Genomic DNA, 22,951 nt, shown 5'->3' on the forward strand with positions numbered 1-22,951 from the left:
CACAACACATACACACACACTCACACACACACATATATTATTGACCCTTGAATAACGTGGGGGTCACCAACTCCCTGTGAGTCAAAAATCTACATATAACTCTTGATTCCCCCCAAATTTAGCTACTAATAGTCCAAAGCCTTACTAATAATATAAACAGTTGATTAACACATATTTTGTATATGTCTTATATATGTAGTCTTACAATAAAGAAAGCTAGAGAAAATAAAATGTTAAGAAAACCATAAGAGAAAATACATTATTGTATTATACTGAAAAAAATCCATGTATAAGTGAACCCCCACAGTTCAAACTCCTCATGTGAAAAAATATTTATTATTGTTATATATTTATTTATATTTATATATAATAATATATACTTAGATATAATAGTTACTATTATTATATTTATATAATATATTTTTACTTAATGGCAGAAGAGAATTATAATGATTTCTTGGGTATGGAGTTATGGCATCAGATGCTCCCTAATCTAGAAATGCCAGTCCTAACTCCACCCTCTAATGCTGGTTCATAGCTTCATGTAAGACATGTATTTTCCTCTCACAAAATGTCCCCTCGCCATCCCCCCCCCCCCGTCCCTGTCAAAATCATGCTTCTTTCTTTCCAGGCTAGGGGTGAAAGAGTGCTGGAGGTAAAGGGGCTCTGGAAGCCTGGCCACCTTCCCTTGAGAGGCTCCAACAACTTTGCTGTGTTTTCCAGCACCAACAACTCACTCTCTGATTCTCCAGACACAACTGGCTGTGCAACAATTCAACTCAGCCCTGCCGCCAAGCACCTGGAGTTAGCACCAGATCCCACAAGTTAAAGGAGCTCAGTCCCAAAGACTGCCTTACTTCAAATGCCAGTCTCAAGTCCTGGACCACCTCTACTTCTGACCAATTGCTGCAAATTGAGGGTTCCCCAAACCCCTTCTTCAGGTTTCAAAATTTGCTAGAACAGCTCACAGAACTCAGGAAAATACTCATGTTTTCTGGTGTATCATAAGGGGGTGCAACTCAGGAATAGTAAAGTGGAAGAGATGAATAGAGCCAGCTATGGGATAAGGATGCCTGGAGCTTCCATGCCCTCTCTGGGCATGTGACCCTCCAAGCATCTTAATGTATTCATCAGCTCAGAAACCAAAATAGTGACTGAACATACAACCAAGTACCGATGGGAGAGACCAAAGCAGCAACCCAAAATGTGTTCCCACAAAACACCATCCCGTAGAAGCTCTCCAAAAAGATATGGTATAGAATTGAGAAATACCACATGCTGTATTAGGCCTTATAGACACTCATATTAACATATTAAAGGCTCTGAAAAGTAATTTGTGTAACTTACCCACAGACTCCCAGACTCCGTTGACCACCACGCAATCCTTATTTCTGCATTAACACCTTTGAAGAGAACACAGTTTGGAAAATGTTAAACCGGCAGACATCTCTACCCCGCCAGGTAATACACACCCTCTTCTAAAAGTCTTTATGCACACTGTGGAACATAAAATAGTCAATCTGATGCTATTTCGGGACCAAAATGATGGAGATGAAGTAGCCATCGTACCCAAGTAGAGGAACTGTCTCAGGGACACATCGCCTTGCAGAAAACTACATCATGAGGTGGTCATAATTGTCGCTCACTAAATATTTCAGGCTAATAGTAGGATTACGCTTCCCTGTCCTCTTAATACTAGGCTTAGTCACATGACTTGCTCTGGCCAATGAGATGAGTGGAAGCGCCCATGTGACTCTTCCACCAAGAAGTTTTAAAAGCTAGTTTTTAAGTGACACCATCCTTTTCCCTTTAGTAAGATGATTGTGTAACCCTGTATTGAGATGTAACCTCCATCAACCTGGTCCCTACAGATTATGACAAGGAGAACACCTTTTATGTTTCAGGATAAACATGTAGCCAGAGAGAGAAATGTCATTTCGGTACTATGTCATTATAAGCCAGTGAGATTTAGGTGCTGTCTGTTATCACAGCCTAACCTGTTCTAATACATACTGTCAATCTGACTACCTCCTCTCTTCCATTTTTACCTGGCCCTCCCTCAGTGCCTATTCCTCTCCATTCCCACTCTTAGCCTGAGATTCCACCACTGTTCGTGAACTGAGTTCACCCAAATCAAAGCTGTTCTTCATAAGAATGTGCATAAGAGAATCTTTCAGTACCCAGAAACTCCCCACTCGCCCTTCAATGCTTCTCCCACCGTGTAGGGAGAATTAGCCTCAATAGTTTAGAAAGATTCATGCCTCATTTTATTGAAAAGGGAAATCAGTGCATTCCCTTTGTAGATGGTGTGACTGAATAATTCATTGAAAGCTTCATTATCTATAATTGTGATAACACACACTTTAAAATAAAGTATTGCACATATCAAATATCTCTGATACATTTCTGAGCAAATATGTGCACATATGTAATCAGCTGTGGTAATCAACTGCACATCAACAAAGAATCGGAGTGTTTTAGGGGCGTAAAGATGCTGTTACAGTGAACAATCATTTGGCAGTGTGGCTTATTTTAATAGACACATCACTTTAAAATAAGTCTTCGCCATCTGCTGCAGCCTCTAATTACAAATGCAACAAGAACATAATTCACAATTGCATCATTAAAAAGTAAGACATAAGGGATTTAATGCATGCCTGTGTCCTTTTTTAATGCAGCAGACGTCTGTTCATCTTTTCTTGTGTTTCAGACACAAAACTGGCAGTGAGAGGTTCTCTGTTCCGTATTGAAATTTCCCACAGTAGAGAGATTCAGGGGACAACAGGAAATCCATGTAAGGGTGCTTAGTCGTCAAAAATATTCATAGGCTATCATCCTATTGATATCAGGTTGACTTGTCAGCATTGTGTTCCCTATGCAAGAAAAAAACTGTCTCCAAACAATTTACAAATGAAGAGAAGAAAAAGGTCTATTCAGCAAGAAGTACAGATAAGGCCATTGCATCTTACCAATATAAATAGCTTGGAAATTCACCGCTAGTTTAGGTGTCTATAATAAACTAACCTTTTAGCAGCCCACTTTCCAAATGTTGTGCAAAACTAGCTTGATGAGCCAGTCTTCTGCTAGACACAAAATTAATATAAGAATATATAAGTACTAAAGCATCTTGTTTAAGGTCAATTCTCTATTTTTTCCTGCAGATCAAATATTAATTACCGAAAGACTACTGAATAAAAGAGTTGCCATGGCATGAAATGTCAATTTCAAGTTTGAATTTGCAAAAGTGATACTTGGCCTGAAATGAGGATAGCACCACCAGATGGATGATGTCATGGTTATAACCTTGAGGTCTAAAGAGCAATGAGGTATAAATGTTATCAAATAACAATTCTAGTCTACTCAATTATGCCTTTAAAAATAAAATCATGATCATTATACCAAATCAATGTCATACCTTTATTTTAAAAAGCATAAAAATGAATATCCCTCTTTATTACTAATCATTATAAGAAACTCAAGAGAACCATGCAGAAAGAAAGAACAAACAATAGTCATATGGTTTCCTTTAGTAATTCCTAATCTTCAACAAATAGCACTAATAGCTTAATACAGTCCTAGTAGACCTTCTTGTCTACCAGCATCATCACCACAATAAGTTGCTATTTTTTAAATAAGATATGTGACTATTTTTTAAGGTAAGCAGAGAGAAAAATATTCATTGCCTTCCTGCAATGGTACCATAACATGTACAAAGCTTCATGATTTCCCCAGGTCGTCTGTTTCATATAATACCAACAGGGGTACATATGCCATTCTCCTGGACTCCTTGTATTTGAAATACAAGACAAATATTCTTACCACAAAGTTATATTAAAGAAATATGAAGAATGAAACTGGGCCATTATCTTACACCACACACAAAAATTAACTCAAAATGGATTAAAGGGCTGAATGTAAGACCTGATAGCATAAAACGCCTAGAAGAAAACATAGGGAGTAAGCTCCCTGACATCAGTCTTGGCAGCGATTTTTTGGATTTGACACCAAGAGCAAAGACAACAAAATCAATCATAAACATGTGAGACTATATCAAACTAAGGAGCTTCTGCACGGCAAAGGAAACCATTAACAAAATGAAAAAGCAACCTACTGAGAAAATATTTGCAAATCATATATCTGATAAGGGCTTAATATCCAAAATACAGAAAGAATTTGTACAACTCAGTAACAAAAAAAAAAACAAACAAAAAAAAAAATAATCTGATTTGTATGTTGGCCATACAGGTGGCCAACTGGTATATGAAAAGATGTCTAACATCACTACTCATCAGGGAAATGACAATCAAAACCACGCTGTGAGATCACCTCCCACCTGTTAGAATGGCTATTATCAAAAAGATGAGAACTGACAAATGCTGGCGAGGGTGCAGGTAAAAGGAACCCTTGTGCATTGCCGGTGGGAATGTAAATTGGTGCAGCCACTACGGAAAACACTATGGAGGGTCCTCAAAAAATTAAAAATAGAACTACCATATGATCCAGCAATTCCACTTCTGAGTAATTATCCAAAGAAAATGAAAATACTAACTTGGAAAGATATATGCCCACCCATGTTCATTGCAACATTATTTACAATGGCCAAGATATGGGAGCAACATAAACCTCAACAACAGATAAATGGAGAAAGAAAATGTGATAAATGCTCTCTCACACACACACACACACACACATGCACACACACAATGGAATATTATTCAGCCATAAAAAGCATGAAATCTTGTCATTTGCAATAACATGGATGAATCTTAAGGGCATTACGCTAAGTGAAATAAGTCAGAGTAAGACAAACACTGTATGATCTCATTTGTACGTGCAACCTAAGTAATAATAATGATAATAACTTTAAAAAATTAAAAAACCAAGCTCATAGATACACAGAACAGATTAGTGGTTTCCAGAGGCAGAGGGTAGGGGGTGAGCAAAGTGGGTAAGGGGAGCCAAAGGGTGCAAACTTCCAGTTAGAAAATGAATGAGTCATGGGGATATAATGCAGAACAGGGCAATTATAATTGACAATGCTGTATTGCATATTTGAAAGTTGCTAAGAGAGCAGACCTTAAAATCTCTCATCACATGAGAAAAAATTCTATAACTCTGTACGGTAGAAAAATAAATAAATAAAGGATTTTTAAAAAGAAATATGCTGGGGCATCTGAGTCGCTCAGTCGGTTAAGCATCCGACTCTTGATCTCGGCTAAGGTCATGATCTCATGGTTCATAAGTTTGAGCCCCATGTCAGGCTCTGTGCTGATGGGGTGGAGCCTGCTTGGGATTCTGTCTCTCCTTCTCTCTGCCCCTCTCCTACTTGTCTTTTTCTCCCTCTCTCTCTCTCTCTCTCTCTCTCTCTCAAAATAAATAAACTTAAAAAAAATTTTACAGAAATATTCTACATCATCTATTTCTAACAATAAACCAAGAGTAGCTTAGAATTTCTGGTGCTTAGGTCTGAAAAATCCTTTAACACCACCCGTTTTCTGAAAGGTTACCTTGGGATGCATTCACTGCTACATTTCCCAATATTTGAACATATGCAATGACTTGGGAACAATCCAGAATCCCCTATCAAGTCCTCTTTAATCAAAACACCCTTCCACTTACTTGATAAGTCTTGCTTGTTTCTTTTTGGATGCCACGGTCCCTTGCTTACAGTTACTGCTTTTCACATGATGCCCCCACACTGGGAGCAGAGAGTAAGAGTAACTCTCCCATTCATCAAAGGAGTGGCAACCTCAACCTACTGTTGACAACCACCATCTTGTTTCCAAGATGGCTTTTCCCATTCTGATTAGAGCTACTTCCTGTCCTCTGGAAGACCTTCCTTCCCTGTCTCCCATTCCACCTTTATGACACAACCTTTATTACAGGGATGTAGTCCTAGGAATCTTTCTTTGATCACATATAAGCCTCACATCAAAGATTCTTTGCATACAAGGCCTGAATGTTTTCTCTCATAGAACCAAAAGTTAAATTTTTGCTATCACAATGAATCATTTTTACTTCCCCAATCCTTAGATTCTTCCCCATATAGAGTGAAAACTTCCATTATTCCAACTTAAAACAATGATCCTTAATTAGTCATCACAATAATGATTTTGGTCACAGAATTCCACATACATAAAACTAATTCCTAAAAATTTCATTAAAAAATTCATAAAACTAATTTAAAAAACTGTAAGTTTGAATACTGAGATATAAAGTGACTTCTCAACAAGGCCTTATTTTATTTTCTAAATAGCATAGTTCCACTTTCTTACGAAAGAGCAAAATAGAATTTAAAAAGTCATAGAATCATAGAAATATGGGGCTAAAGGAATATTCTAGGGAGTAAAAACTCCTCACTAATCTTCGAGTCTTCTGTCAGAAAAGAATGTAGGAAAACCACCTCAGAATGATAGCTTTCTGATACATCTTATTCTAGAAACTTCTCCCCCCCCCCATACACACACACCCCTACATTCTACTTTCCTACCTCTCTCCCCTCACCACCTCCCTTCCTGGAAATGCATTCCAGGCCTTCCAAGTCACCTGTAGACAGGAAGCTCTTTCTAAACTCCCTGCTGTATTCTCATACCTTTTTATTATTATTATTATTATTATTATTATTATTGGAAAAGAACAGCTGTCCATTCTTCAGCACAAGAAATTATCTTTCCTCTACATGAAGATTTATTGAATGAGCTCCTGCAGCCGTATCTTCCCCTGATTAAATAATGAATGCTTTTACCTTGTCGCTATTTTTACTTCACTGATATTATTTGGTCAGTATCAATCCTTTTCCTTAGAAATTTTAAATCAGGTTGGTTATTTTTTTTCAGTCACATCCAATTTTAACAGCTATGGCTTCTGCCATTTTGAGTTTTCTTTATTTCCACAAAGTTCAATTTGCCCAGATCAAATTTTGCATGTCTAAATTTTGTCAAGAAGATTTAATTTTGCCATCAATTTTTTTTTAACCAATAACAAATCCTACCACAGGCCGTTTCAGTTGTTGTCAGTATTATTTTGTTGTGATCAGTTCTACTAGTAATAGCCATTATGAATTTGATAAAAGAAAGAGAGTTTGTATTTGTTTCTCAGCTAACCCATGAGAAAATTATCAGCAGTTTTTGAGAGACAGAAATAAAGGCAAAAAGCAGGATATGAAAAAGAGAGAGAAGACGAGAGGAGACACCTATAAGGAGGTCGGAACGAAGATCCACACTGAATGAAACCAAGAGAGAAGCTATACCAATTTTTACTGTATGAATAGCTCAGCTCCCAAATGCAAGGTATTGTCGAAATGTTCTTGGGCCAAGGTCTCGCCACGGCTTGTTCAGTCATCCAATTGCTCATTCATTCACGAAATACATGTGGGACACTCAGCTCGCAACATGCCAGGTACAGTGTAAGTTCTGAAGATGTGCTGTGTGCGGAACGGCCCCGCCTGCTTTCGTGGGCAAGAAGACGATATATATGTGACCAATAAATCAATAAGATAGATGCCCACTGACATCAATGTTTTGAAGGGATAGGATGATGAGGCGGAGTCAATGGGCAGAAAATCCTCTCAGGGGAAGTGAGACTGGACTTGCAACCTGTAGGGTAGGAAACACAGAACTGGAAGTAAGCACTGTGGACAGATGCAGCTGAAAGTGTAAGCAGGCTGAGGCAAGGAAGGGTGTGGGCACTTATGGAACAGAAAGGAGGTGGGAGTGTTTGCAGATTAGCGAGCAAGTGAAATTTTCCAAACTAAGATATTACCCCCTGACAAGTATAAATGGGTAAACAATCAAAAGCTGATTTCGATAAAATTAAAATCTAAATGTTGGAGATAAATATTGGAATGCTGAGGTCAGAAACATTAATTCCACTGCTTCGTTTTCTACCAAACTAGTTTTCAATTCACCTTAAGTACTCGAAACCATAAATATTTGTATATATACATGTGTAGGTATGTGTGTGCAAGTCATATTTCATATTAACAAGTCTAAGATTACATTTTTTAATCTGTTTGAGGGATAATTGGAGATCTGCTCTGGCTCAAAGTCCCTGAAATATAATTTTCCCTGTTGGTTTAACCCAGTACGCAAAGCCCTGAGGAATATTTTAGCAACAAAGACCTTCCCCCCATCAAACACAGGAAGAAAACTAACTTCATTTCCTCCTGTTCCTTCCTGCCACAAATCTACCTTCATATCAGAAGATAAACTGACCCCCAAACACAGGTGTAATTCAATATTCTATTTCAAATGCCATCTGATTTGAAACCCAAGTAATTAACAGCTCACTAGAGATGCTATTGAAATAAAACCAACTTTGATCCTATTCCCAATTCCCTTGCCAAATGGATGGGCAGCTCAAACCCCTCTGTTCTGGCATTAATTGAAATGAACGACTCTATCAGAAGAATGTTGTAGGAAGGAGAGCAGGCTACAAGGAGGGTGTGTTTTTCAGCCTGATTATTAGAGGAGTTAATTTGAGTGTTGGGGTGGGATAAATATTGACACGCGCTCTCTGGCATCTTGGAGGAACAGAGGCATATGAGGCATGATGCATCTTAACTACAAGGAATAAACCTCTGATTCTCTCAGTACACCCATGAGAAGGATTATATTTTATTTCTAATATGTTGATATACAGAGAATGGCCTTCTGGTCCAATGGGTGACTAGACACAAACTAACTGTACATAGCAGGATAGTTTTCAGAAATCTGTTCTTTTTTGTTGTTGTTGTTCCAGTGCTCTTATTATCCACAGTGGCTTACATGGCATAATCCAAACACAGATCTATTTACAGAAATCATTTGGATGAGGCCAAAGTGTCCCTGATGATTTATTTTAAAATAGATAAACTTGGAGACACAATTAATGGCCACTGGAACTTTTACTTTCTGGCAGGCCATGTGTTATTGACCCTAGACTGTTTTCCTTCCAGCTCTGCTCCGAAGCACTGTTCCAAGGTACCATCCAGTTATGGCACCAGGGTGAGTCAGGAGACTAGTTTTCAATCCCGGCTCTGCCACTTTCTACTCCATGACTTTGCACAAGCTTCGGTGTCTTCTCTGAGCCTCACTTGCTTCTACTACAAATGGACATAATAAAACCTACCCCCAAAGCTGTTGTAAGGGTGAATTGAAATTCTTAAAAAATGTTACGTATGTGTAAACAGTAAAGTTCCACATACACGTAATACATAATCATTATCAATTACTGTTTATTAAATATCTACAAATGGCCAAGTAGTAAGTAGATCCTCACAAACATTTTCTCCAATCCCCACACAATCTAAAGAATAAGAATTAGCCCCACTTCCCAGAGAAGACCATGGATGTGCAGAGAGGAAAAATATTTTGCGTGAGGTTTAGGCAGAAAAAGAATCCTTGTCAGTGATGACAGACTATTCTCAGAGATCATACCAACAAAAGATAAGCTGAGTTGGATAGATCTTCTATCTTCCAATATTTTTAAGTCCCTGGAAATAACCTATAAATGTTGCATGTATGTGATCACAATGTGTATATACAAAATAATTACATATCTGTAATAAATACATTAAGTTGCCCATCACACATAAACAAAGTAAAATCAGTACACAGAGAAGAAAAAGTCATTGAGTAACCTGGAGTCTCCCCGTATTCCATAGAGCCCATAGGGCCCAATTAAGTAAAATCATTATGTGCCAAGGTGAACAGGTAAGCCTCTGGGGCTGTAAATTTCTCTAACATGTCAAAGGTACAGCAACTCCTGGGTGAGGTATGGTACCTTCCCATCTGCCGGGGATAGTCATTAATTTCCAAATGGCTGTAGCCCTTTCTAGGCTAGGTAACAACACAATTGAATTGGGTGATGACTTCTGCCCAGTTGTTTGCAACTGGGCCCTGTAGAGTTTAACAACCTGTTATACTTTGTCCTTCAGAATTCTCAAGGTCTAAGTGAGATTATATTAAGAAAGAAAATGGAAAGCGCAAATAAATTGTATCATTCGAGAAGATGCATCTGTACATATCCAGACTCTCCATGTCATTCCATTAAATATTGACCACCTGTACTAGTCAGGAAAGGGCAGCCTAGATGGGGAAACAAACCCTAAAATCTGAGTGGCTGAATGCAGCAAAAGTTTATTTCCTACTTATGCAAAGTTCTCTTCCGTTTGGAGCAATTCTCCAGGCCAAATTTATTCTTCTTGCTTTTCTTCTTATACTCTTTTCTCCTGTGGTTCTGCCATCTCAACATTACCACAGTCATCAAAGCAGAGAAGGAAAAGCTGGAGGGTCGCACAGACCTTTTCACTGGCTCAGCCTAGAAGTGACACGTCACTTTTGTTCATTTCCTTGGCACGACCTAGTCAGTTAGCCCCGCCTCCCTGCAAGGGGCAAGGAAGTTTCCTGTTAATGCGACCCAAGGAGGAAGGGAGAACCCATGGGTGCGCGGCCACCACATCTTTCCACATGCAAAGGCACTGTGGCGTGCGCTGGGATTCAACAATAAATTAGACGCACTCCTTGCCCAGTGAGGAATGACACAGTTTACCATAAAACAAAGCACACTGTGATTTGTACTGAAATGCAACAATAAACACAGGGTGCAGATAAAGGAATAATTAATTACAAAAGGGAACGACTAGCAGCAAATAGCCCAACAATGGAGCAGGAAGGAGAACACAGCACACAGGATGCAGCAGGAGACTAAAAGAATCCCCTTGCTCCCATGCTAGTGACAGTGAGTGATCTGGGACGAATATCTGAAAGATTGCAATTGCATGGGACTTCTAGCCTTCATAGGCAATCCACTGAAGAAATATCATGATGGCTTTTGTAACACAAACTCTCTATCTCTGATTTTCCAGGACTTCTAAAATGAGATTGATAGAGTGCATCTTTCTCACTCAACTAAAACCGTGGTTCTCCCTGGAAAAGCTACCTCCACGTCAAGAGAACACTGGCCGAGGAGGCTGAGGATGAATTGCTACTCCTCATCCAACCAGCAGCCACGTGGTTGCTGCCTGTGTGGTTCTTGAGCACCTGTAGTTTTGTACATGTGGGAGCTGCTCGGGAACCCGCACACGAAGGCATACAAGAGTCTTGGATTTCCACAAGACTATCCTTACACCCTAGACCTTGAAGGTGAAATATTGTGAAGGCTCAAGACTGTGGCTGCTGATCCAAAGTCTTCCAGGCTTAATTTCCAGCTTTTGATTAAAATGTTTCCCAGATTTTCCTTCTCTCCATGGAAAATTCCTCTAGATTCCTGGTTACATGCCTTAAAGGAACCTCCCTATTCTCACAAGCACAGAACTGGCCACCCAGTGCCAGAGTCACTCTGGGCTATCCAGGGCTTCCCTTCTGACAGCCACCTGCCTGTGGACAACATCAATGACCTCAACAACTACCTGCCTTCAAGTTGGACCTTAACTCCGCGGGTTCATATAAAACCCAGCTCCACTCATTTCCCCAAATTCCTTAGGAAGTTGTTGTTCACAGTATGTCTTTTCAGAGAATACTGAAGGGTTCATAATGGCCACCACATGTGTGACCCATCCCAGACACCAGGACAGAGCAGAGAGGGGTGCAGGCCATGATCACCACAAAGTACAGAGTCCTATGCCCCCAAAGCATCACTCTGAAACAGCACAATTGGTATAGTGTAGGGAACACTTGGCAGAGTGAGCAAAGCCTGGGCTTAGGCAGGTCACTTAGCTTCTCTGGACCTCAGTGGTTGAGCTCCAAGCTCAGTTTCCTCAGTTAGGATCACATGAGACAAAACGTCCACGTCTGAGTCCTGATATCCTATGATAAAATCAAAGAGTGGAAAAAATAGGAGTTCCTACATTTCTGGTGAATGGTTTATAGGATCCTATTTATGGGCCTAAAAGTCAGATGATCAAATGAGATGAAACATGCCCTAGATGAAACCAGCTGGAAACAGAAACACAACATCTTCTGTACAAAATAGCAAAAGAGTAGCTTCCATTGCTGAAGCATCATACCTTTTCAAAGCACTTTTGAGAGCGTGTATCTCATTTAATCTGCTTTATTCATCCAGATAGCTGAGGAAATTGATTGGAACCCGTACTTCGTTCTTGCCAGGTGCCGTGTGCTTTAGAGCAAGAAAATTTTTACGTTAAAACTTGATATTTGCTTCCACTCTAGATTTCTGCTAGGCTCTGACCTGTAATCTCGACCTCTGTTTTTTCTTGCTCATAGAAAACATTCTGAAGAGGCTCATCCAAGACAGACTAGCTCAACATGAGACCCTGCCCTTCAGAGTCTCCCCATCCTCAACCATTAGAAAGTGGGGATCTCCCTGAGCAAAAGCTTCCTGAGGATGTGTAAGGCAGATATCCAAGGGAAGTTGACATGTTTCCCCCTGAGGCCTGGGCTTCCCTTGGAAGCTGAAGAGGGAGGTGTGTATTCTGGAAGGAAAGAAGCAAAACCCAATGAGACATCAAATTCCCAACAACCCCAGGCCCCTAAGAAAAGGTTTTCCATTTTATACTGGGTGAAACGCAGGCTTCCCTGGGGGTTCTTCATTTGTGGCCTCATCCTCCTCAGTCAGGTTCCTGCATTTCCCTCCCTCACCTTCTGTCCCTTCCCCTCTTCCTTTTCTTCTTTCTTCCTCTCCTTCTACTGCCATCCTCTCTAGGTCTTCTCCCAGTGGCTCTTTCCTCCTTTCCTTTTCTCCCACAAGAAGCTGATCAGCCTGTATTTTAAGCCTAGTTGGCATTAATGAGAAAATCAGAATTAAATGCTTAGAAAACAATATAATTTGCAACAGGAGCATTTACCTCCCATGGATTTCTCTTGTTTATTACTTCTTAACCAGATTCAGCTAGTGGATTATCCATTTATTTCACAGTTTTTTCCTTCATAGGGATGTACTTAAAGGATTGTGTGTGAGGCCTTGAACATTTAATTATTTGTTGCTGCCCACCCTGTATTTATCTATTTATTTTTTTCCAAATAATTCCACAGGATTCTCAGTAATTGGCTAGTTGGAATTCTTCTGGCATTAATGAATATCCAGGCGTCCCTGTTTTGATAGCATCATCTTTTGCCCATGTGAAAAAAATTGGTGAACTCTCTAAAATGTCTTCTGAATCCCCTTTATGATCTGCTCTCAGGCAGTTATCTCTTGTCCTTTGATGTATCTGGAAAGGAAGCTGAGTAAAAAGGATATTATTATTATTGTTTTCAGATATCTTTTGGCACGAAGAATCTTCTTTTGTTTTTAATTAGCTGTTCTGGGATTATTTTTCAAAATTATCCATAAAAAAAGGCAGAGGATCCTAGTATGTCTCAGTAATCCTTTTCATCATGTGTCTGTGACATCTCAGCAGTTCTGTGATAGATCAGTAAGCCTGTGAGAGATAGTACATCTTTGTCCTGTCAAGTGTTGAACTTGAACTTTGTAACACTTTCCTAGCCTCGTTGTCCCTGGGGTTTGGAGATGTCTAGATACATACAGCACCTGTAACAAGCTACATCATCTGACCTAATGGCCGAGGGCAATGGCAATTCTCACGGTGCAAAGTCAAAGTCCAGGATATGCAAGCTCTGAGATGATTCATAATGACCCTAATTTCTATCACAGAAACTTCAATCCTCCAGTTATTTGTCAGGTTTATGTATATGTATGTATGTGCATGTGTGTGCATGTGTGTGCACATGTGTATGTGGTATAAAGGTTCATGTGTTGCAAAGAAGGAAACTGGTATCCCAATTTCTCCCAAGGGAAAACTTTTAATCATGGCCATAATAACCAGGAGAACTTCAAGTGTCTACCTATCAACACTAAGTTTTCTGAAATTATACAATCCGTACCAATAATTCTGAATGCATCAAACCAGTAAATACATATTGACAAATTTTAAGTAAATGTCCGTGCTAGCTCAGTCAATAGTTTTCACCTGTCCCACTGGTACAGACATAAAGGTTTTCATTTTGAAACAATATGAAGATTTTGAATGCAGCATTTTCTACCTTCCCAAACTGCCATTTGATAGTAAGAAAACAAAAACAAAAACAAACAAATAAACATCTCCCTAGCAGAGTGGATTTTATTTTGTGTTACAGTCCTAGATGTTTCTATCTCTGAAGTATGGCACCTTAACAAGAACAGTGCCTTGTATTTAGGCCACTAGCTTCCATCCACAGACTATTTTCATATTTATTACCTCATTTCTGATTCATACAACAACTCCATAGAGCAGGTACTGTCACTTCCTTCATTTCACAGATGCTTAATCTGAGAGCTGGAAAACATAGGGAACATACCCAGGAACTCAGACTAGTTAGAGCAAAGCTGGTATTCCACCCAGTATGACTTGGAATCCTGCTCCTTCCGCTCCCCACCCCTCCCCTCATCTTCAATGATATAATGCAACCACGATTCTGGCAACAAGGGTGATAAGTGGGAGCCCTCACACTTCAGGTCATTTTGAAGGGCTCACTCCTTTGCATTCCTCTTCAATGGCTACCAAAAATGGCCACATATGCAAAAAATGAACCAGCACATAACAGCAGTTCTTGAACCATCTGGAAGATGATGACAGAACTTGGGAGATAGGGTGAAAAGAAGCTGCCCCCTGTTCACCCCCTAGTCCTCCCTACCATGATTCACATTTCTGTTATAAACCTAAGGTCTGACCCTGAGCCTTCCACAGAGAAGACAACTAATCTTCCCAAAGCATAGTCATAAATCTGTAGAAGTCAAAGATCAGCAGGGAAAACAAAGATTTTGATCACTAAATTATTAAATGATCATGACTGACTAGCTCCCCACATTCCTAGAACGGTAGAGGAGATATATTTCCCCCTGCTCTTTACCCAGTATCTCAAAGGAAACCGTCAACACAACCCGGTAATTTATCATCCATGTGTATATCTCTCAAAATAGGAGACACAGAAAGAAAAGACACAAGCAAGAAAATGAAGAAGCAACTGTTGACAGCTGCATATGGAAAGAAAGAGATAAAAAGGAATTGAGGGAAAGGAAAGCCGTGTCCTGAAAGACTGAGGGGATGACAAAAGAATATTAGGGTGTGGGTAGAGATGACAGGTTACTTGTATCTGGGGTTGACGTGTAAATGACACCTTTTCCTCACTGTCTGCTTCAGAGCTGCCTGGAATTTTCCACAGGCAGGATGAATCCCAGAGTCATTCTACTTTTCTCTGAAGCATGGCTTTCCCAAGAACCTAGGACTTCATAGCACTCACGTTGGCAAATAAGGCAGTGATTGGTACTTAATATCAGGTGTATATAGGAATCTGAACCTGTCTGGTTGCAAGTGAAAGAAAGCCAACTCAAATCCAGCTGAAATTTAATGGGAACACATAACAAGGGGAGTCCAGAAGAGGAGCTGGCTACATGAAATGATGGAATATGGGCACACAGACGTTTTCATTAGCTACCTTTTACTTTTGAGTGTTCTCTCCCTCTCTCTTTCCCTCTCTCTCCCACTCCACCACTGCTTCTCAACGTGTTTTGCCCTCATTCTCTCCTTACAGCATGTTCCTCCCATGACCACGAATGGGCCCAGAGAATACTGGGGAAGGATGTTGGATAACTCGAGACTCATACCATCTCAGTCAGCAACCTGAGAGGGGAAAGAGAGTGTACCAGCATATAAAATACCATGAAAAAATCCCCATTGACTTGGTTAGAGTCGCAAACCCAACTCTGGACCAATCACCCTAACCAAGAGGATGAGGTACTAATATTAACCAGACATGGGTCACACGACTACCTCTGGGTGCTGTGGTTACTGCAGTTGTCTACCCAACCAGAATCAAAAAGAATGGGGGAGGGGGGCTTCCCTCCAACTATCCCAGGGAATAGGGGAATCATGATATCAGAATAAGGGTTAGATGAAGGAATCCAGATAAAAACAACATCCTGTACAAGGCACAGCCAAAATGTGGGTCATCCTGATTTTCCAATTCATGCTTGCCTTTGAATACTCAAGGACCAGAAAACTCATGTGGCTTGAGGATGCACTGCGTTCTATGTGACCCATTTTTTTCCACTGCCCAGTAAAGAAAATTGAAAACATTCTCCAATTAGGCTTCTGAAACCTAAAAGTTACCAAATTTTGATAAATCCACGTAACTCAGATTATTGTCTAGTCTGCAACTCTTCATAAACATACTACATGGATGGTAGGGAAAACTCTTGGTCTACCATTTAAGATGAATCTTTTTGTTTAGAAAACATAAGAGAGGCCTCATAATTCAGGACGTGTTCTCATTCCTCACTACAGTGCAAACAGATCAAACCAAAAGCACAGCCGGGGGTTGAGTAGACAGAGAGAGAGTGAGAGAGGAGTTGCTTTCCTTGATCATGTTCTTCTTAGGTTGTATCCTGAAATAATTGTAAAGGTAATAAGTTAGCTGCAAGACTGTAATGAAAATAAAGTCAGAGAGTTAAGGCAAGGCCCTAAGACATAGAAAGAAAGTCATCAAAGGACGGCATTGATTTTATATACTGTTCTCCGGGGAAGCAAGAGCTCAGGCCTCTTGCCCCTGGCCTGGCCCCACGTTGCCTCCTCTGCCTTGATAAGAAACTATTTATTCCTCTGAACTGAGCCTTTGTTGGTGCCAGAAAGGTGAAATGGAGCATTAAGACCATTATGTGGACACTGGAGAGAGAATACACATAGAAAAGAAAATCTAAGAAAAGTTCTATTCATTTGAATTAACTGAGATAACATTTATTTTTTGTTCCGATTGATCCTGTAATTGTTTCTACTTTTTTTCCCCATGAGGTATGTAGAGATATAACCTCAAGGGTTAGTCCATTTACAACAAGAAAGAACTCGGCGTGGCTGAAATGCCCTGTTTCGTTCATCCATGCAGGTCATACAATTGATTCTCTCGCAGAGACCAACCATATGGATTGATTTAGCAGCATTTCACCTGCTGCCTAGAGACATGGCTTGAGTCATCCTGTATAAATTACTTAACTCTCCACCACAAAAAGGAAAAAAAAAATGTTTTCTTGCACAGCAGCAGCAATTAACGTTCAACATGTTTATGGAGTTGAATAATATACAGCCCAGCACCAACCTATGTATGCAATACCGTTATCTTGAGAGAGAGACTGAGTTGGTGTCATCCACATTCAAGACACGGATGATTGATTCATCAATAACTGAGCCTGGCCTTATTACAGCAAACAAATTAGACACCGTGGAATATATTGCCATGTAGACAGGTCTTCCTTCTCTTCAAATATATGTCATAATTAATAGTGGTGACCTTTTGGCAACACTGAAAAACAGCTTGCAATTAACAGGCTCTCTCTTCTTTCAGTGCTTGGCCCAGCTCAGTGGAGTGGAGCAGGTTCTAGACGATATCTTCCCAGGAAAGTGTTGGTCAGTAAAGTCAATCACTTCTTCCTCTTTCTCGGGTTCATTCCAGAGTAATGCAGAAAGGAAAGCAGTGACTTACCAGCAAGCAGTTCTTGAGTCACTCTCGCCCAGGCATTGTTCTAGGCGCCGGGGACCGAGCAAAGAACAAGACGGAAGGACCCCCTTCCTCACTGCCGGGAGTAGAGAATAACAACAGGCATGGAAACAAATAAATAAATACTTTTAAAATTCTGGTATGTAGCATGCTGAGGATAAAATCGGGTGCTCTTGAACCTCTGTATTTTTAAACGACAAATAGAGATTTTAACAAGAGGATATAGTTTATGTACTCAGCATCCACATGATTAAAATAACCACCAACGTAAGCAAGATTCTGTAGCTTCTATATTTCCTCTTCCCTGGATTTTAAAAATATAATGCCCGTTCTGAACAGGGATGGGTATTGTTTGCAATTCGATAATTTTAAAAGACTTAACTCTTTTGAAATACTTATTGTGGAGGAGTGCCTGGGTGGCTCAGTCTGTTAAGCATCCAACTCTTGGTTTCGACTCAGCTCATGGTCTCACGGTTTGTGGATCTCAGGCCCTGCATCGGGCTCTGTGCTGAGCATGGAGACTGCTTGGGATTCTCTCTCTTGCCCTCTGTCTCCCATTCTCTCTGCCCCTCTCCTGCTTGCTCTCTCCCCCTCAAAATAAATAAACATTTTTGCAAGTTTGAAATCCTTATTGTGGAATTCCAAAACAGTCCAGATTCATCAAAATAAGGTGGATTGTCCAACACTAACAAGAAATAGATATTCTTTTATATTTTCAAAATACTAGTCATAATGTGAAAAACAAAGTGTCAGGACACATCAGAATCACAGGAATAACATACTATATCCATACAGGCTGAACTTTTCGTGGAATATAAGTTCAGCTCAACATTTTGTTCTCTTAAAATTTTGTATCTCTGCGGTATGGTACAGATGATGTCTATACAGGCAAGTTGAATTTCACATTTGATGCAATTATCCATTAACAAATACTTGAGGCAAAAGTCCTTCCCACATTTTCTGGAACCCTCCTTCAATTTTTCACTCTAGTTTGTGACGTAACCTGGCCCCATTTGTACACAGAGTATGAACATCCTAACCAAGCCTTGTGGTTCTCGATCCCTTTGTGGTAGGAAACTGGGACAGTTGGGTTGGTTATGGAATGAGTCTCTGGCACAGGTAATTAATCTGCACTGATTTGCTCTTTTCTGGCTCTCGTAACAATGCCACTCTGTGAATCCCAATGTCCTTCTTGAGTCACAGGAGAGGAGAGGTATGCGCTGGCAATGGCTAACAACCCTGGGCACATTCGTGACACTCATGGCGATGTGACTGGCGTGTCACTTTCATCTCATGTGTGCGTTACAGCCAGAGAAAAGTCATGAACAACCTCACTAAGGAAATACTAATTCAAAGGATTAAATGATGACATACATGGTAATTCTTTCTACCTCTGACTGCTTTGCAGAATGAGGTGTTTCCACAGGCCTGCTCACCCTCAGATCCCTTCGCCACCCTTCCCTGCCCTGCTCTGCATGGCAAGGAAGCTGCCCTCCGCTGGTTGCCTCGCTAGGCTGACTGCCAGCCACATGCAGCCAATGAAAGCAGATGGCAGGAGAATGAATGTAGGCCAGAGGGCAGGGAGAAGCCACCACATCTCTCTTTCTGTCTATACTCTGGGTATCATATCTGGCAGTAGAGGGTCCAGCTTTCCCTAGCTTGGCTCCAGCTTCTGGAGACCTCAACCCTATGGGTGTGGCAACTCCAGCTCCTTCCTAGAATGGTAGCAACCTCCTGCTGTTGGCTATTCTCTGACCTGCCTCAATGTCCCCTGTTCAGCCTCTCATCTCTTCCATCATCTGTGCAATGAATACCCTGTATTAAAATTCTTCTGCTTTTGATAATCAGAACAGTGTCCGTCTGTTTTGTTTGTATACTAATTGATACAGACAGTTTACAAGGAAAATGCAGTGCAGTTCATACTGAGCACCTACTGTATACCAAGCATTGTGCTATGCACCAGGGAGGCCGTGATGCATAAAATATCACGTCTGCCACTGAGGATGTCTGAGTCTAGCAAACAGGTCATTTCACAATTGTATGGCCAGCATTATGCCAGGGCTAGGCTAGGGGACTTTGGAAACTCTGAGACTGGCTTCTTAGCTGGATCTGGGACTCAGAGAAGGCTTCCTAAAGAGGAGGATGGTTGAGCTGAAGTGGAAGGATGAAAGTTAGCCAGGTGAACAGCTGTTGGAATGGTCTTTAAGGCAGAGGGAGTAGCATAAGTAACTGCATCAAAGCATTAAATCGAATGGGGTTGGTGTCAGGTTGGAGACAGATGGAACAGGTACAGAAAGGAAGCAGGGTGGTATCATTAGACCTCAGGGTATGAGGCCAGAGAATAAGAAAGGAGGTCAGAGATGTAAGGCACGTAAAAAGCTTGAATTCTCGGGGCGCCTGGGTGGCTCAGTCGGTTAAGCGGCCGACTTCGGCTCAGGTCATGATCTCACGGTCCATGAGTTCGAGCCCCGCGTCGGGCTGTGTGCTGACAGCTCAGAGCCTGGAGCCTGTTTCAGATTCTGTGTCTCCCTCTCTCTGACCCTCCCCCATTCATGCTCTGTCTCTCTCGGTCTCAAAAAAATAAATTAAAAAAAAAAAAAAAAAAGCTTGAATTCTCTTCAATGCACAATTAAGAGTAATTAATGATTTTTTAAATCAGTGAAACAGCATGGTCACCTTTACAACCTATAATTTCAATGAATCACTTGGGCCACACTGTGGAACATGGTAGCTTCTAAAAGAAGCCAAATAGAGGAAGGAAACAAACAAAAAAGTAACTTAAGCCAGATTATGCTAATAATTCAATTCAGCCTGCCAGCACAGAGTGCCTGGGGACCAGCTACAGTGCTGGGACAAGAGGGGTGTGAGATTGTGTCCCTACATTGTGTGGTCCTCCAGAGTTTACCAGGTTTTACCAATTTTAAACACATCTTGGGGAACCTGGGTGGCTCAGTCGGTTACGCAATTGACTTTGGCTCAGGTCACGATCACATGGTTCGTGAGGTCTAGCCCCGCATTGGGCTCTGTGCTGAGAGTGCAGAGCCTGCTTGGGATTCTCTCTCTCTATCTCTGCACCATACTGGGTGGATTCTTCACCATTAGGACTAACTCAGCCCTTCAGAGGTCTTTGTGGTTTTCCGTTAAACCTCCCTCTTGCTAATACTAATCCCTTCTTATGGCAAAATACTAATAATGCATTGGGATGCTAACTCCCCATCCCAATGGGGGTTGAAAGAGAAAGCAACAATTGGACTGAGGAAACAGAAAACCCAACACCACCACAACTATAATCCCCTTTGGCAAAGCCTGCCTCTCAATTCACTCCCTTTCCTTTCCTAGGATAGCGACTCCCAAGCCAGGAACAAAGCTCTTGGTACACTCAGCACCTCCTGAGGTTACAGCCAGTGATTTAAAGACTTCCTTCCACCCCTAACCATTCCCACCATAACAGGGATTCAATCAGCAGCCCATGATTCTGCCCACATGGAAGTTATCACCTTTGGGCTTTCATGCGCATGCATTCAGCCTTTGTCATAAATAAACTCCCTATCATCACAGGTGAGGTGGAAGTTGGGACAGTTCTACAACAGTATCTCTTGCCTCTCTTGCCTCTGGACCACATATGCCATGAGGATATTGATGCAAGTAACACTCCAGTCGACTATAAGCTCTGTAAGTACTGAGATCTTTTCTATCTTGTCTCCTACTACATCCCCAGAATCTAGTACATTCCCTGGCACATAAGAGGCACTTATTGGGTAATAGCTAAAATTTATTGAGCATGTACTATGCACCAAGGCACTGTTCTAAGCATTTTATACACATAAAAACTCATTTAATCATCAAAGTGATCCTATGAGTTAAGAAGTATTGTCTGCCTTTTAAGGGACGGGTTGAAAGCAAGGAACAGCTGTGTAATTTGCCTTCTGACATGTGAATCGCAAGCAAAGAACTTGCGACTTAAACCAAGGCAGTCTGGTCAAAAAGCTAAGACTCCCAACCAATAGGATGCACTGCCTTTTGTTGACTAAGTGACCGGGCACCCTAGTCTACAAGGGGAGACTCTGCTTCCTTCCTGCCTTCCAGTCTACCCACCCATGAGTCAGACACCACATTCTATCCAGGGGATAGTCCAGCTTCAAAGGAATTTTACTCTTCTGCTTTGCCAGTGTTTCTCCCCCTTGGGAGTAAAAAGACTTCAGTAGCCCAGGCAGCTTTACTTTTTCTCCTATGAACTTACAGTTCGCTCTGTCTCCAGGTCCCCTGGTTATACACAGTGGCCATAAGTTTCCTGAAACAGCAGAATACTGAATGTGCATTTATCACTTTGAGCAAAGCCAGCATCTTCTTTCAAGGTGGCCATGCATTTCACAAGTCTCTTGGTGATAATGTTTGGGCTGGATTCTGATAGGAAAAAAAAAATCCCTTTGGATGTGAAATTTCCCCCTCTTCAAATATCTGTTCTTATTTCTCATCAGGAAAACGGGCCATGCAGGGGGATAAATGTTCTCAGCTTGGGCTGAATTTACACTGTAAGTTTCTTATCTCAGTAGTGCTGTGGTCTTTAAATGCGTGTGTGTCTTTTATAATGGTTACCCAGGTGATTTTAGTCTCTTCAGAACATTCACCTTCTGATCCAGTTTTAAAAGAGATGATACCAGTAAAAAGCTGCTTTAAACTTGAAAGCAGACCCTCGACACTCAGAGGAAATGCTTATGAGGAAGAAAGATGATTCTGACCTATATAGGAACATTTCGCACTAAAGTGGTTATTACTCTTCAAAACCCCTGCAAATAGCCAACTTTTTCAGAATTGAAGAGAAAATTCAGAGTTATCATTCTTACTGAAGCCTGAACACTTCCCTTTGTTTTCTAACAAAGTAAATACTGCATCAGCCATCAGGTATATAACCACAGTTTGATCTCATATGTTCTCTGTGCCAAGAGCCAGCCAGCCAGTGCCTAAATAACCCAGTTGGATATTTTCCTAGACCATTCAGTTGTAGAATGATAGATGCGCAGAGCAGGACAGGATCACTCAAGGAGAGCCACACTTACTTCACCTCCAAGATTTCTCTTTTCCCCACTATCCCCATCCACTCTACCAGCAGTTGTTAACAGCCCTACCACCAAAACACCACCACCACTTCTCTCCATCTCCATACCTGCCCTCCAACCCGAGCCCCTCTCATCTCTCTCATGGACTATTGTAGAAACTTCTAACTTGTGGTCTCTCTGGTTCTATTCTTTTCCTTTTTAACAGTTTTTTTTGAAGATATAATTCACATTCCATAAAATTCTCCCACTGAAAGTATATAATTCAATGGCGATTAGTATATTCATAGAGTTCAGCAGCCATAACCACAATCTAATGTTAGAACATTTTCATCACCTCCAAAAGAAATCCTGTACCCATTTGAAGCCACTCCTACCTTTCCAATCCAAGGTAATCCTTAATCTACCTTCTGGCTTTGCTACATGTGGAATCAC

The sequence above is a fragment of the Panthera uncia genome, assembly GCF_023721935.1.
Source record: "Panthera uncia isolate 11264 chromosome C1 unlocalized genomic scaffold, Puncia_PCG_1.0 HiC_scaffold_3, whole genome shotgun sequence".
In the NCBI taxonomy this organism is placed as follows: Eukaryota; Metazoa; Chordata; class Mammalia; order Carnivora; family Felidae; genus Panthera; species Panthera uncia.